The sequence below is a fragment of the Pseudopipra pipra genome, chromosome 10 (assembly GCF_036250125.1).
Source record: "Pseudopipra pipra isolate bDixPip1 chromosome 10, bDixPip1.hap1, whole genome shotgun sequence".
NCBI lineage: Eukaryota > Metazoa > Chordata > Aves > Passeriformes > Pipridae > Pseudopipra > Pseudopipra pipra.
The window spans coordinates 10713471-10728292 of record NC_087558.1 but is presented as its reverse complement, the minus strand read 5'-3'; the positions used below and the strand labels follow the sequence as shown (position 1 = coordinate 10728292).

The 14822-nt window shown below is 48.3% G+C and overlaps 1 protein-coding gene across 5 annotated transcripts in view; it reads right to left on the bottom strand.

Annotated features, from left to right (window-relative positions):
- LPP (LIM domain containing preferred translocation partner in lipoma) overlaps positions 1–14481 on the bottom strand; it is a 330413-nt gene extending 315932 nt beyond the window's left edge. For 4 of the 5 annotated variants that reach the window (XM_064666206.1, XM_064666205.1, XM_064666203.1 and 1 more), the window contains exon 1: positions 14408–14481. The gene's annotated coding sequence lies outside the window, so the exon portion shown is untranslated. Of the gene's footprint in view, positions 1–13932; positions 14202–14407 lie in introns of those variants that run through there. The other variant, XM_064666202.1, reaches the window with a different exon arrangement.
- Positions 14482–14822: the final 341 nt, after the last annotated feature.

The window sequence follows — 14822 nt, the reverse complement described above, 5'->3', positions numbered from 1 at the left end:
AACCACTTGAGACCAGGAAAGGTCTCTCCAAACTTCTTCTGTCTCGCTGGTGTGATTCACAGGAGCATCTAACAGCATAACACCACCATCATACCTGTCCTCACCTACTCCTACCCTACGATACTGAGCTTGTCAGCAGGAATTTTGTCACCAGCCCTGAAGCCAGCACTTGTTATCGAGCCAAGTGTTTTTATTTTTCACTTGGTGATGGGGAAAAACAGAAGGGAACTGTAGAAGCTTTTGGAGACAAAGATCTCTCTAGGACTTGCCAGACAATATTTTCAAAAGACTGACTTGGCACAGCATCAAGGAAGTTGGCATCCAATGTGCTAGCAAGACCAGCTCCATGCCAGCCATCAGCCAGGCTCAAGGAGCGTTAGTGACTGCAGTCAGGAAGACAAATACTGCACCTCTCAAATGGGGTACAGCCATGTGCCTGGTCACCACCCAAGAAGGAAACAGAATAAAATGGGGGGAGACCTCTTTGAGCAACTGCAACATCAGTGGCCAAGCACAAGTCAGCACATGCCAAGACTGACCACGCAGCAGTGCGTGAGATACCACAGTTGGCCCTCAGCCTAGAAACAGGAGACACCCGTGGGAGGCTGCGTGGGAAGCGCTGGTAAGAGAAGACTATGTGTCCTATCAAGGCTGTGAATCTGCACGTTGCACATAGAGGCTCAAAGCAGCCTCACATAAGTCATTTGCCCATAGCCACCATATATCGTTACAACCCCCAGAAACGCAGATGACTTGATCACCAGGTCTTTATGAGCATTCACAGAGACCAGAGAAGGTCAAGAGAGCCATCATCCAACATCAGGGGACAAGCAAACCGAGCTCCATGGAAACTTGACAGGCCAAAAATGACTGCAGTCACGGAGGACCAGGGAGAACTCGCTTGTGTCGCCCTCTTTTTCTGAGGCTCTCAGAGGTGACAAAACCTCTGACCTTCGATTAAACCATACTACTCTCACAAGAGGGGGCGGCTTAGGGGCTCAGGAACTCAATAAGAAACTGTTTATCTCAAGGTCATGGGTTCATACCCTCTTCAAGTTTTCTTTTCTTAGTCAATTAAAACAGGAGACTCGATCTGCATTAAAAAACCTGTTGCTAAGGGCACAGCCAGATACTGCCTCATCAAACAGGCAGATTAAGAAAATACAGCCCCATTGCTGCTCCTTGCACGTCCCACAGCAGAGCTCAGAAACTTTGGGAATGCTCCCTGTATGAAGTGAACAAGACTCACTTTTGTACCCAAGGTAGGAAAGCAAAAGGGGGGATTGCAGACAAGTGGACACTGCTGCCATCACCAACTTCCACAGCAGGTCAGGCACATCCATCTGCGGAGCATTATGGGTGGACCTGATCCTGCCCCACCCTCTGAACCTAGTCCTGGGAGATTCCTGCCCATCCCTCTATCACTCCTTTGAGAGGAAGGATGTTCAGCCAGTGACTGCTGCCCAGACAGCAATTCCTCCTACCCAGCTGACGCTCAGAGGCCTAAGCCCCACCACAAGGTAACGGTGGGAATAAATAGCAAATCCGGAGAAGTGCTTCTATCTTTGCACCTACAGAGCAAACAGCAGTCACAGAGCTCCAGGCCCTGCTTCCAGGGAGTCCAAGCACTTTGAACTGGACACCTTTCAGCCCTCAACCCAGCAATGACATTGGACAACTCTGCCCATTTGCACTGAAGGAGCACAAGGAACACAAACACTTGCATGGGCACTCAGGAGCAGCTGAAGGGAGAAGACCCTCTGCCCTCCTTCTGCTGCAGGCCCAGTCCCAATCATGGCAAAAATATGACAGAGGCAGAGGCTGAGCAAATAGAAAGGAGAGAGGACACCTTCCCCAAAGCAACACATGAATCAAAGTTGATGTGTATCTGAAACCAATTACTGATAAAAACCAAACTACCTAGGAACTGGGGTTCCTGGTAGTGAGTACACACACAGTCAAAACCTTTTTCTGTTCTTGTTGGTTTTTAGCCCATAAAAAGTCAAGATAAAAACATGCTTCAGCACACAGGGTGCACACACTCACCTCTATCACCTTTAATGGCTTTCCACTGAGAAAACACATCCTCTCACCCCAAATGCAATTATTAGGTTAATAAAATTTTTCATCACCCAATTCTTTTCCTATACTTACCTTTTGGTCCAACAGTAGACAAAGGATTCAAGCACAAACTCCCTTTGCACTAGGACAGAGCTGCTGGCCCTTACAGGGCCCCTCCCATGCATCAAGGCCAGTGAAAAGTAAAATGGCAAAACGAAGGGGTTTGGAAACAGATAGGAAGCCATCAGAGTTTCCTTCCATTCACCAACGATGGTAATTATTTTGGAGAGGACTACATACCCTTTTGGCTTTTAATTAGTGGCAAAACAAGTTAACATTGGTTCATACGAGCAAGAAACTATTAGAGGCTACAGATCCACAACCAAGGAAAACAAATCTGTACCAGTCCTTCAACCCCAGAATAACTTTTGATTGTTGAGCACAGTTACCACAGGGATGGATAGCTTCTCCTGCAAGCTCCTCACTCAATTAAACTAATGCAGACAAAAAGGGCAGGCAGCAGCAGCCGGCAGCACGGGGCGAGTCGGATGCACACACTTGGTGTAGTGAAGTGACCGCCACAGGTTCACAGTGATGAGGGACAGGAGGAGCAGTCCACAGCCTCTGTCATCACAGGAGATACCCAAGGCTTGTCCTTGAGATGCTGAATGGCAAAAACTAGCAGGATCTGTGACCTGAGGAGACTTCAGGAAGTGTTAACTGAGAAGACTGAAGCACACCCTAATATACAGAGCTTCATGGAAACTGAGGAAATACCTAAGGAAAGTCCTTGATTTATTAGTAATCCAGAACTATCCTACTGCTGCCCCCACTACTCCATTTAGCAGCCTTACAATTATGACTCTGTCTGAAAAATCAAGACAGCCACACAGCCAGAGCACAAAATAGAGGCCAGGAGAAACACGTATGATCTCAGTCCTTCTTGAGAACTTGAATCACAAACTGGAGACTCCAGAGACAATTCCAGCATAAACAGCCACTTCAGCAACACACATCCACATAACCTGCTTGACCTCAGAGGTGTTAGAGCTTGCAACTACACATTCACACTTGGGGAAAGAGAGGGAGGCAAGTAAAGGATGCAGGCCAACCAGGAGCATCATGACTTCTCACACAACCACCAAGAAGTGGGTGCATCAGCACATGAACAAAGGTAGGCAGCAGGCAAAATCCACAGCTCCTTCAACCAGATTTTAATAAAGTTTGAGTGTGTAAACATATTGTTAAATCCCATTCTCCCTCAAAAACTAAAGGAAGTTTTGCCTTTGATGTCAATGTAAGACCAGTCTGGCCCTTGCAGAGCAGCCTGAGGCAGTGGCAGCAGCTGTCCTGCAGAGCTGAGCCCACACAGCCACCAACCCATACAGCTCCAATGGGCTCTTTCAGCAGGTGTTACTGGAATCCTGGGCATCTCTCTAGCAAACTGCAATGATACTTAACTTCCTTATGGGCTCAGGAGGCTGCCAAACATCTGCTGGGATTAGCTGGTTCATGTTTGTGAAGTGCACACAAATGCTAGAGTAAGGAAGGGGTTGACCTATTTATGGATGTGAATGCTGGACCAAGACCCAAGCCCACATACTGTATTTGCACATATGGTTGTATCTCCCCTGACAGATTTTACTGTTTTAGGATGGAGACATGAGATGTCACCTATTGCCTACAGCCTGCTTCTGGTCACTGCTAACTTAAGTGAGTCATACTGCTCCCCTCCTCTGCTTTACCTCATCCAAATGCACAACTGATTTTTGCTAACAAGCTGGGCAAGTGCAGCTCCAGCAGGAGCCCCCATGTCGGGGTTGCCCTCTGAAGCAGAAACCCACCTTCCCTCAAGCCTCCGTCCCACTCTCAGGAGCCCTACCAGGGCTGCAGATCACACTCACAGTCCACAGATCTCCAGCAGGCTCCCAAACACCAAGCTGCAGCAGATCAGCCCCCCAAATTCCTTGTGGCAAGGGACTTCGCATCAAGTTTCACATTCCACTTGGGTGTCCCTCCCTCACCCAGAGGCCTCCTGTGAGTGAGGGCTGAGGAATGAGACAGTGAGTATGCACAGCTTAAAAACCACAGTGACAAACAGCCATGAGGGAGATGAAGTCCCCAGGAAGGATGGGGAAGAGCCCAAGTGGGTTTCAGATCAAACTGCGTATGTTTGTTAAAGGGATTATAGGTGGCAATGGCTTGCGGTGGCAGGGCCACAGGAGCTGTACGTTCCCACGACCCAGAACTGCTTTGCACCAAGTTGCAAGTCCTAAATATACAGCTTTGGTCTGCCAGAAGCTACTGCTCCCCTTCCCTCCACAGACACATTTCAATACTTATCAGATCTTCATCTTAGTCACTTCTGCTAACAAACACTTTTTACATCCTTTTCATCTTCCCTCATCATCAGTCACTATGTCCCCAAGTCAATCATTCTGCTTTTCTCTTCCCATTCTCCATTTTATTTCATCTCCCAGGGCAGGACCTCCTCAGACCCAGATGTCACTCCATGGGTGCAGCCTGTGCTCTCTGCTTGGGTTCACAGGACTTTGATGCACATAGTTTGCCACTCATTACTCTCCTCTGAGTAGCAAAACAAGTGGCAGGCTCAGCCCAAGATGCTACTGGTAAAATTTAGAGATATGGACAACCAAGAAAACGTTGGTTATGGGATAAGGAAGCAAAATGAAGGACAAAAGGAACTCAGGAGTATACCAATACCATACCCAGAATTACTCATGTCTTTCATTACACAGATAGGCCTTGTCTTTCTGGAGATCAAGAGCATCTGGAATCACTTTCATTACATATCAGGTAGAATTTGCACAACCAAAACACGCAAAAAATACTCCCAATCTAGCAGGTGCATCTACTAAGAGAGTTGAAACTAAACCAGATGAGCCAATGTGCGACTTCTAATAATATACACAGCTACCTTTGTACATCCAGCTGCACCCATGGAAGTGGCCACACCCTTAATCAAATCACCTGAGATATAAGAAATTTATCCAGAGCTGTTGCTTGTGCCTCACTGCACTCCACCTTCAAGGGATGGGGAAGAGCCAACACAAGACAACTGCCCTGAAGCCAACAAAGCTGCACTAGATTGCTTTTGCTTGGACTTCTTGCACATGACAGCATGACCTAAGACCTAAAACACTACCTCAGGTGTGTAGATGAATACAGATTGAAGGCTTGGGCTATGGCATCCAGGGAAGCAGTGTGGTGTGGATATGCATACAACAGCCCAGCAAGCGGCCTAGAGAGGGTAGGGGCTACCAGCACAGATGATCATTGTAACACCCAAGAGCACGTACCCTCTCTATGCCATCCCAGGGTAGAGTACAGCAAGGCAATCGCCCAGCAGTGCAAAGGTGAGGTGATGCCAACCCATCTGCCCTGCATCCTCAGAGACATTTGATACCTACCTGTAGAAACAGTGCCCACAACACATTGCATGTAGGTTGTGTGTGCAATGAGGGCATGGGAGCCAACTTCATCCAGAGTGACTTAAAAATGAACAACCCATACAGGAATCCTTGTATGTAGTAAGGAAACGAGCTTGCTCTAGTAGCTCCTTCTCTCATGCTACGATGTAGTCCTCAAAAATTTCTTTTCCTAAACTAACTTCCCCAGCCTCCACACACCCCAAGTTCACAGCTCTCCCACGCAACAGAGCAAAACACACTGTGCCAAGCCATGGAAGGAGGCGTGCAGGCACTCTGTGAGCTGCCATCCTTTCACCCAGACACTTTGAGTACCTGGGTGGGCAGAGTGCCTTAGAAAGACAGGCTCATTTATATTGTTTTAAGTTCACCTCCTGCTCTGGCCTCAATCCCAAACCTCAGATGCAGAGGAAGACAAAGAGGCATTACATTCCAAGTACCCCACACTCATTCCTGCAGCAACACAGAGGTCCAAAGCATCACTGCTAACTTCCAAAATATGCTTCTAACCCACAGTTCATCACTTAATGCCACTGTTGAAAGCTTGCAAATGTCTGCACCACTCACATTATGATCTGCTGCACTGTATGAGGCTGACTCTTCATTGCAGCAAGGCTACGGTCACACTACATGCTACAGCAGAAAATAAGTCGGACATCTCCTTAGGTAACTTTAACCCTTCTGCTCTTCAGTTGTTCCCCATCTGTCTGCCTTGAGGGCAAATCAGGATTTGGGTACAGGACAGTGCTAAAACACTTGCTTATCTTCAGGCACACAAGTAGCTGCAGAGTTCAGCTGGATTACTCATACACTTGAATTTCAAACTTACTATGCAGAAGATTCACCAAGACCTCCTTAAATGGCAAAGATGCAATGCCGTGTTTTCCAAGCTCAGCTCTGTGCATCCCAAAGAACTCGAAAAAGAAATGGATTCTCTGAGAAAGCACCGAAGTGGAACTGTTCTAGAGAAGGCATAATTCTCATTCTCCCAAAAAACAGCCTGCAGAATCAGAAGGGATAGAGAAGGACCACAGCTTTAAGAGAAGCTTAAACTACCCTAAAAAATGTCAGTCATACTGTACCAGGGAAACAAGCCACTGAGGAAGTGTCGAGCAGATGATGTGAAGTTCTCCATTACTTCTACTCCTTGAAATATGTTTTTATACATAAATACCACCTGGACCTTAGCCATCTTTGTGGCTCATTTTTGGATCTGCTCACCACCACATTTCAGCTTCAACAGCATTAAGCTGATCTAGCCTCCAAATGCCAGAGGCAAAGACCAGCTTTCACACTAATCAAGGTATTTCAATACCCATGCAAGATAAGTACAGCTCTTGCCCCTTAGAAAAGGATAATGATGATAACGCATAAGAGGCAGGTACAAGTGGAAAAGATGGAGGAGATGGACTGTAAAGATAGGCATCACTGCAGTGAACAGTTCAGACTAATCTCCAGAGTTGAGTACTAAGGATGCTAACTTCAGTCTGTAATTACAAACAATTCTTTCCAACAATCTCTCTGCTTTATTATCAGTTATGACTGCAAACTTAAGAGAACAACCCTGATCTAAATGGGGTTTTTTCTCCATGATTGCAGTGTTAGGGGTGACGTGCAACAACTAGTTTCACTCCTCTCCAAGTCTCTGTGTCCCATCAGTAAATTAGTAATAATTTTCCTTCACCTTGGGAAGGCACTACAAAAATCACTCCTGCAAGTTGCAAAGTACTCCAATGAAAGATCAAAGAGCACTCGAGAAAAATACAAAGGAAATTAATAATTCTGCATTCCATCTCGAGTTCGAATAGTATGTGGTAAATAAGGCTTGGGGCCACACAGTGCACAAAAAGAAAAGCAACTGAATAGTTGCTCATTAAGTATCACGTTCCACTCTGGACACAAAGAGTAGGTGCTCTGGCAATCAATTGTCTATATCATAATACCTGCTTGCAGGTGAGGCTGAAATTAAGGTTTCATCAACCACCTTCATTCTGGCATTTCATAGCTCTGGAGCACTTGGACTTTGCAACTTTAACACCATTCTTTTAACAAAGTTCAGTGCATGCAATGAACTACAGGTCTGCCATGTGGCTGCCACAACCACTATCCATTTTTCTAGGGAAATCCAGATTAAAGACTTGTCTTGCCCACAGTAATGGCTTGAGGTATCTCTCAAGATTTGCCCAAACCCATGGAAGGCAAATTAAGTCTCTACCTCAAACAATGAGATGTGTTAAATCCAAGCCAGCTGATGTCCTTCAGCGCTGAGCTTGAACAGGAACGTCACTGACACCCAGGCGAGTGAGGCACTGACGATGCAGCAGCTGGAGCTACAACCACTTATCAGCTGCTAATTCAATCACTCTCACAACCCAGTCTCTGCTGCCTGCACTGTCTGGGAGACTCCTTGCTTTCATACAAGCTTGCCTCACTAAGTGGAGTAATTCAAATCTGTTAAAGTGAGGTAATAAACTACTGAAACAGAGAACTCCTTAGGGTAAGTGCACACAGCGCATTAAAGATGAACATGCACATTACCAAGACAGAAACCACCTCAGCTGGGGTACAATGAACACAGCAACTGCAGCAGAACCACCTGTAAGTCACCTGTAACAACATCCCAACATTTCTCTTTCAAAATGCAAACCTCACCAACCTGAGTTCCATGCAGCTCTTTCCATCACTGAAAGAGCCCTACAGGAGATATCTTAAATTTGCTCTGTTGTGTTTAAGAAAAGTTTGGAGCTGGACCACTTCTACTCCACTAAACAGTGCAACACTACCCACCCCATCGGGCTCCACAAACCCTTCTTCAAGGCTTGTGGCACAACCTGTCAGCCTCCTCCACCCCACCTGCCTTTGCCCTGCTGTCTGGGCTGGTCCCACAATAACGGAGTTGGGTCCTCGCTCCTCAGCAGCATTTCAGCCCCCAGCCACAAGGCAATGCACAGGCTCTCCAGCTGAGGAGAGATCAGGAGCAGGGGGAGAAGAGACAACTACAGCTCCCCACAATGAGATCAACTGTCCAAAAAAAAAAAAAAGGGTAGTCGGGGGGGAGTTACAAATTGATGCATAAACAAGGCCTGACTCTGCAATTCAGAGCTAACAGGACAGTTTACTAAATGTTAATTAAATCCTTAGTGCCTGTTACTCCAGTAGTGGAGATCAACTTATTTTTAAATTAAATAAGCAATAAATGCTTAGATGAACTTCTATTAAATTTCATCCAGTGAATGAAGTATGTGGGGCTTTTAATAGACGTTAAACAGCACAGTTATGGCAAGTTAGTAGATACTTTATTACCTAAAGATAATGGCCATATTTAATCTCGACTAACTATTCCACTGGCTGCACAATCATCCAGGACTTGGCAGAAGTTTGCCTGCCTTCTGGCATCACTGAGCAGAGGGAGCATGGGGAGGAAGGCAGCCCAGTGCTGAATAGCACCTACTTAGAGGATGCTTATGTGCATAAACCCACTTAGGCACAAAACAGGATCTCTCCCAGACAGATCTGGAAACCCCAAGGAGGGCTGATGGACTATCACCCAGAAACAAAGCTGGCATAAGCCAGAGACCCTCAAGCATCCCAACTCCCCACAAACCAAACTAAGTAATTTATGGGTTTGCTGAAGAATCATTGTATTATGGGGTTCCCTTATGGCACCAAGGGCAACAGAAAACATCCTAACAGCCTGCGACACTCAAAAGCTTATAACTTTGTCTAAGAAAAGTTTATCAGCAGCCCGCAACTCCAACAATGTTTGTTTTCCTTCCCTGAGCATATTGTGATAGTTCGAGAGTGCTTCTGACTCACACGTGTGTCACTGTCACCCACAGATCCCAACAACAGATACTGACAGTCTAAAATGACAGAGACTTGCTGACAGTGACTTAAAAATTATCATTTTCATGCCAGCTCTTGCAGTTGCTCAGAACCTGATCAAAACCAGCTTTTGGAGATTAAAGCAGAATCTCCACTGAGTTGTCTCTACCAATAACCTTAATTGCAACGATTAAGTGTGGGTAGTGGCTTTTGGTTTTTTGCACGTTTGGACTGGAAACATCACCAGCCCTACCTGGCCAGCCATGCCCAGAAGCAGAATGAATGAAAAGAGCCAACCCTACACTCCGCTAAACTTCACTTCGGAGGCAGGCATGAGCTCTCAAAAGCTTTTACATTTTGTGGGGATTTTTTCTGGTCTGTGGTTTTCGGTTTGATTTGCTGTTTTCTTTTCTCTGTTTGTTTCTATTTTACAAAACAAAGAGCTCTCTAAATCAAAAAGAGGAAAACACAGAGCTCTTCAAACTTTACTGATGCTCTCCTCCAGCATCCCAATGCACACATGGAAGCCAATAACAAGACCTTCCCTCCAATTCTTCCTCTGGAACCCTTGTTTGTAATTTCGAGCTCTGTATTTTCCTACCTATAACCCACGCTCTTTAAAGGTACTGTTCCTTGTGAATCTGTCCATCAGAGAACCCACATCCTTCGGTAAGTTATGGTTTCCATCTCCTTTGTTCCTGCCCACTTTGTTCTGGCTGCAGTTCCAGTAAGCTCTCTAGCTTTTAGCAGAATTACCCTGCTACGAGAGAGAGAGCAAAGGGAGATGATGAAGCCAGCAGGGTGAAAAGGCAGAGGACCGAAAGCAGACAGGAGCGTCACTGTCTCACTCTGATGTGCACAGAGCAAACACAGATGCTGAATCCCAGGCTTCTGGTGGGTCACATGGACTTGGTATTCATATTGCTTCCCTGAAAGCTTCTCCTCATCAAAAAAGAAAAAATGTACCTAAAAAGCACAGATGTACCTAAAGAATCATAGACTATCCTGAGTTGGAAGGGACTCACAAGGACCATCGAGTCCTACTCTTGGCCATTGTATCATCCTGAAGCCACCCTTAAAACCCCTCCATGCATGGCACAGGGACTTCCCTCCACCTGAATGGATCACCAGGGCTTCCACAGACCACAGCAGTGCCTGGACAACCAGCCAAAGGTGAAACTCAGCATGATCTGGTGCCAGCCGGAGCAGAGGGTACAAGTGTTGCTCAGAGTCATATCAGAGACAGAAAAGTTATTTTATTAGGAGGAAGGAAGAGCTCTGCGGGTCAGGCTTTCAGAGACCTGACAAGCAACAAAATACCACTGAGGATGTATTGTTCACACAACCGTGATGGGCAAAGGAATAGAGAAACCACTGTAGGCACTCTGAGGGTATATGTTTCCACAGACACACAGAAACTGTCTTCTTGGAACAATTTGTCATCCACCCAAGCTACTGCTTTTCTCTAGCTACAGTCAGCAAGAGATGCTTCATGGAAACCTACACAAAACATTCTCTTCTTTCCAAATAGATGTTTATGATACAATGGGCACCACCATTAGCTGGTATAATTCTGAATGTAGCTGACATACATACAACCATCCAATCTCCTGTCCAGACTTGGCTAAATTCTTATTCTCAGCAACATCCTGCATGATAAATGCCACCATTTAGTTACACTGAAAAGCACTTAATTTTCTTAGCCACTTTCACCTTGGTTTGCATTTGTACAAAGAAACAGGCACCCCTTTTCCACAGTACTGTTTCTGTGACACCTTTTTAACATGTGTCCTCTTAATAGGAGCAGTCCCATACTGCTGGTCAAAATCTCTCAGTTTTCCAGCTCCCCACTGTTATTATCCCTCTCCAAAACTGCATACACCAAGTTTCACTGATCACAAGAGCATTACTTAAGTTTTACAGTCAGACATTATACAGCTAGGACACAAGCAGTGATTTTAACAAGGCAACAGCCAGGCTTCAAAACTGAGCAGTGTCTCCACTCTGACCATGAACCCCTACACTGTAATTCTTACTATGAGTTATAATTAAAAATACATACTGATGATCGTATCATATGATACATGTAAAAGCACTCCAGCTCCACTGATACAGCAGCCAACACTACTAGATGCCTTGCAAAACTCACTAGTCCAGTTCTGGAGCTTCACCCCTGAATATCCTAGAGAAACAAGTGCTTTGGCAAGGGATACACAACTGAATCTGCCATTACATTATTTGAAAGCTTGAATTACACTGCACCAGTTCCTCATTCTGCCCATTACCTCGCTAACACTGCACAGCTAAAGGTGTTACTCAAAGCAATGCAACTTTGAAATCCAATGTGCTCTGCAAATTTCCATGAGACAAGGCAGGTAAACTAACCATGATTGCCAGGATACGGGACCTGGAAATTCCTTCTGGCCTGCCAGTCTAAAGCCACGCTTTGGCCAGTTTGTCCTGGTCTGAAGACAGCACATGACAGACAAGATCATTCAATACTTTTATCCCCTAAAGCTGGATAACTGCCCCATGAAACAGGAACAAGGGACAAGACTCAAAGAGTGGGAACTCGCACCAAGACAGGCATGCTCACCAGCATCCTGCCCTGACATGCAGACTGATCTGCAAACATGCTCCAAAGGTGAAAAACTCACCTCTGTGCAACAGGAATCAGAGCTTCTCACCCAGCTCTGTACCAGCGTCTCTGCCCAGCCAGTCCCAACCACACCAGGTGAGCAGGGCTTGCAAGACAGAGACATCTACACCAGGAGAAAGGCAGTACCTCTCACCAACCCGGGCACCAAAGGACTGTACAGCTGCAATTCATAGCAGCTTGGGGCCGTACCTACAGACGCAGTTATAGCTTCATTTTCCTGGACACATCCTCCATTTCCACCCAAGAGTTTACCCAGGCAGCACACAAGGATTGCACACCGTTGTGTGCAGGACTATTGGCAACAAGGGACACACACAGCCAACATGCCCATGGCCACAAAATACACATGGTGGGACTGACTTCTGGGAAGCAACTCTCTTGCCCACCACAAGGCATTACTCTACAGCCCAGAGATGCCCAAAAAGACTATGGTGACCTTCAGCAATGCATGTGCTCCAAACAGGCCCTCTAACTGCAGGGCAGGGAAAGGAGCCTCCAAGGATCAGAAGACATCTGATGGCAGGAAAGCCCCTAGCACCATTACTGATGGGAAGTGAGTGCTACCATTATCCCAGACCCAAGTGTTCCTGATATGGCAGTTTTTCTTAACAACCTACACAAGCTGACTCAGGTGGAAAAAGAAAACCTGAATAAAACAATTAAAGGAAAACCACCTGTGAAACAACGGGCAACAGGACTGAAGGGCCCATTAGCAGCAGCAGCATCATAATAAAGTTACAGGAAGGATTAGATACAGAGCTAGGGGCTTAGTGCCAGGTGGCTCAATGGCCACCACCCACACAATCATCTGCGGCCCATCCCGCAGGGAAAAACCCTCCAACAAAGGCTAAACAACTGAACAGGGGAATAACAGAGCTAATAAATTCAGGAGCAGTAGGAAGAAAAATCATGAGGTGGGCAGGGGGAGACAGAGAAGGCCAAGAGAGAGAAGTTTTCAACAGTAAATCTTTATCCACAGATGTACTTATTTCCCAAGGGAAATCCCAGAGTATTATTTAGCCTTGTGTGGGCCAGTCCTGGTGCAGCAAGGGTGGGGATAATTAGAAAGTCCCTCACATCCCCAGTCTGTGCTGTTGCACAGCAGGCTTGGCTACACACAGGACAGGGGCCAACATTTTTCAGCATGAACACAGTTACATTATTAACATAGAGATGAAACGCTGTGTCCTGTTCCTGAGCTCTGCATGTTCCCATACCTTCCTAATACCCCATATACACATTACTTGGTGAGCCAGCACCTGCTGTATCACCCCGCTTCAGGGATTTCCCACTCTCTCAGATCTTGCCCCAGAAATCACTCCTGGAATGAATGAGCATAAACTCTATAGGCAAATGAGTACACTGAAGCAAAGGAATCCTCAAATCTAGAGTATTTCCACAGACTTGACACTTCCATGTGAGATCTTGCATTTTGCATTGGGTCAAAACCACTTTGTGCAGAGGGCCAAAGGCATTGTGCATGTGCAGGAACACATATCAGCATATTGGTAAACTTTCGTGAACCAATTGCCTTGCAAAACAGAAAGAAAACAAACAGGAAACTAACCAAACAACCACACAACTGGCCCAAAAAGCCAACTCCTACACGTGTAGAAAAAAAAAAAAAATAACAAAACAAAGCGGGAGGCTCCAACTCTCGTTTGTTTCACCAGCAGGGCCGAGCTGCACCTCGAGGTACAGTAGCCAGAGCAATTACGGCAGGAGTTTCTCCATCAACGCCTCCTCGGGAGCGCTGCCTGCTTCCCAAGCACAGCCCCAGGGCGCGGGGAGTGCTCCTGAACAACGTCAGGGGCAAGGTTAGCCTGCTCAGAATGGGAGAGCAAGAAAAGTGGAAAGAAAAAAAAAAACTACATATATTTAAGAAAAAAAAAAAAGCCCTCCGTGACGTCAGGGTCTGGGAAACTTTTCCGTCCTCACCTGGCGGGCAAGGCTGGGCCTCCCCCGGCGTATAAAAAGCCGCCGAGGCTTTATTCAACTTGTTACTTACGACGAGCCCCGGCCGCGGGCTGGCGGGGGCTCGGGGCGGGGCGGTGGCCCCTGCTCGGGCCAGGTGCACCTGCGGCACCGAGCCCGCCCGCCCGGGGGGACCCCGGCCCGCCCGCCGGCACCGAGGGGGAGCCGTGCGGAGGGGCCGCCCGAGCACCGGGGAGTTGCCCCTGCCCCATGCCCGGCGCTGCCCCCGCCCCGCGGCCGAGCTCGCCCCGCACCGGTTCGGCCCCCTCCGGCGGCCGCGGCGCCCCGGGCGGAGGGAGGAGCCAGGGCGGCCCCCCCGGGCGGCCGAGCAGCGCTCCCGCCCCGGCCGGGGGCTCCAGCTGTGGCACAGCTGCCTCGGCGGGCGGAGGGGGGTGGGAAGGGGGGGAGGAAGGGGGCAAGTTATTATCTGCAACAATACCTCGGGGGAGGAGGCAGCGGAGGCGAGCGCGGCGGCGGCGGCGGGAGGAGGCGGCGGGGGGGGCGGGCCGGGGGCGGCACCGGGACCGCCCCCCCGGGACCGCCCCGCGCCGCCCGCCCCCGGCCGCGCCGCCGGCCCCTTCCTTCCTTCCGCCCGCCCGCCGGCCCCTTCCGCGCCCCGCGCCGCTCCTCCGCCGCGTCCCCCGGGCGACCCCTCCCGCGCTCCCGCCCGGGTACCCCCATCCCGTGCCCGCCGCTGCCCCCCGGGCAGCCCCTCCCGCGCCCCGCCCCGCCGCATCCCTCCCTCCGCTCCTCCGGCCCCTCTGCATCCCCCGCTCCCGCATCTCTCCTGCCGCGCCCCCCCCCCCGCCCCCAGCCCTTACCTCCCCCCGGGTGCAGGGAAGGGGGGCCCGGCG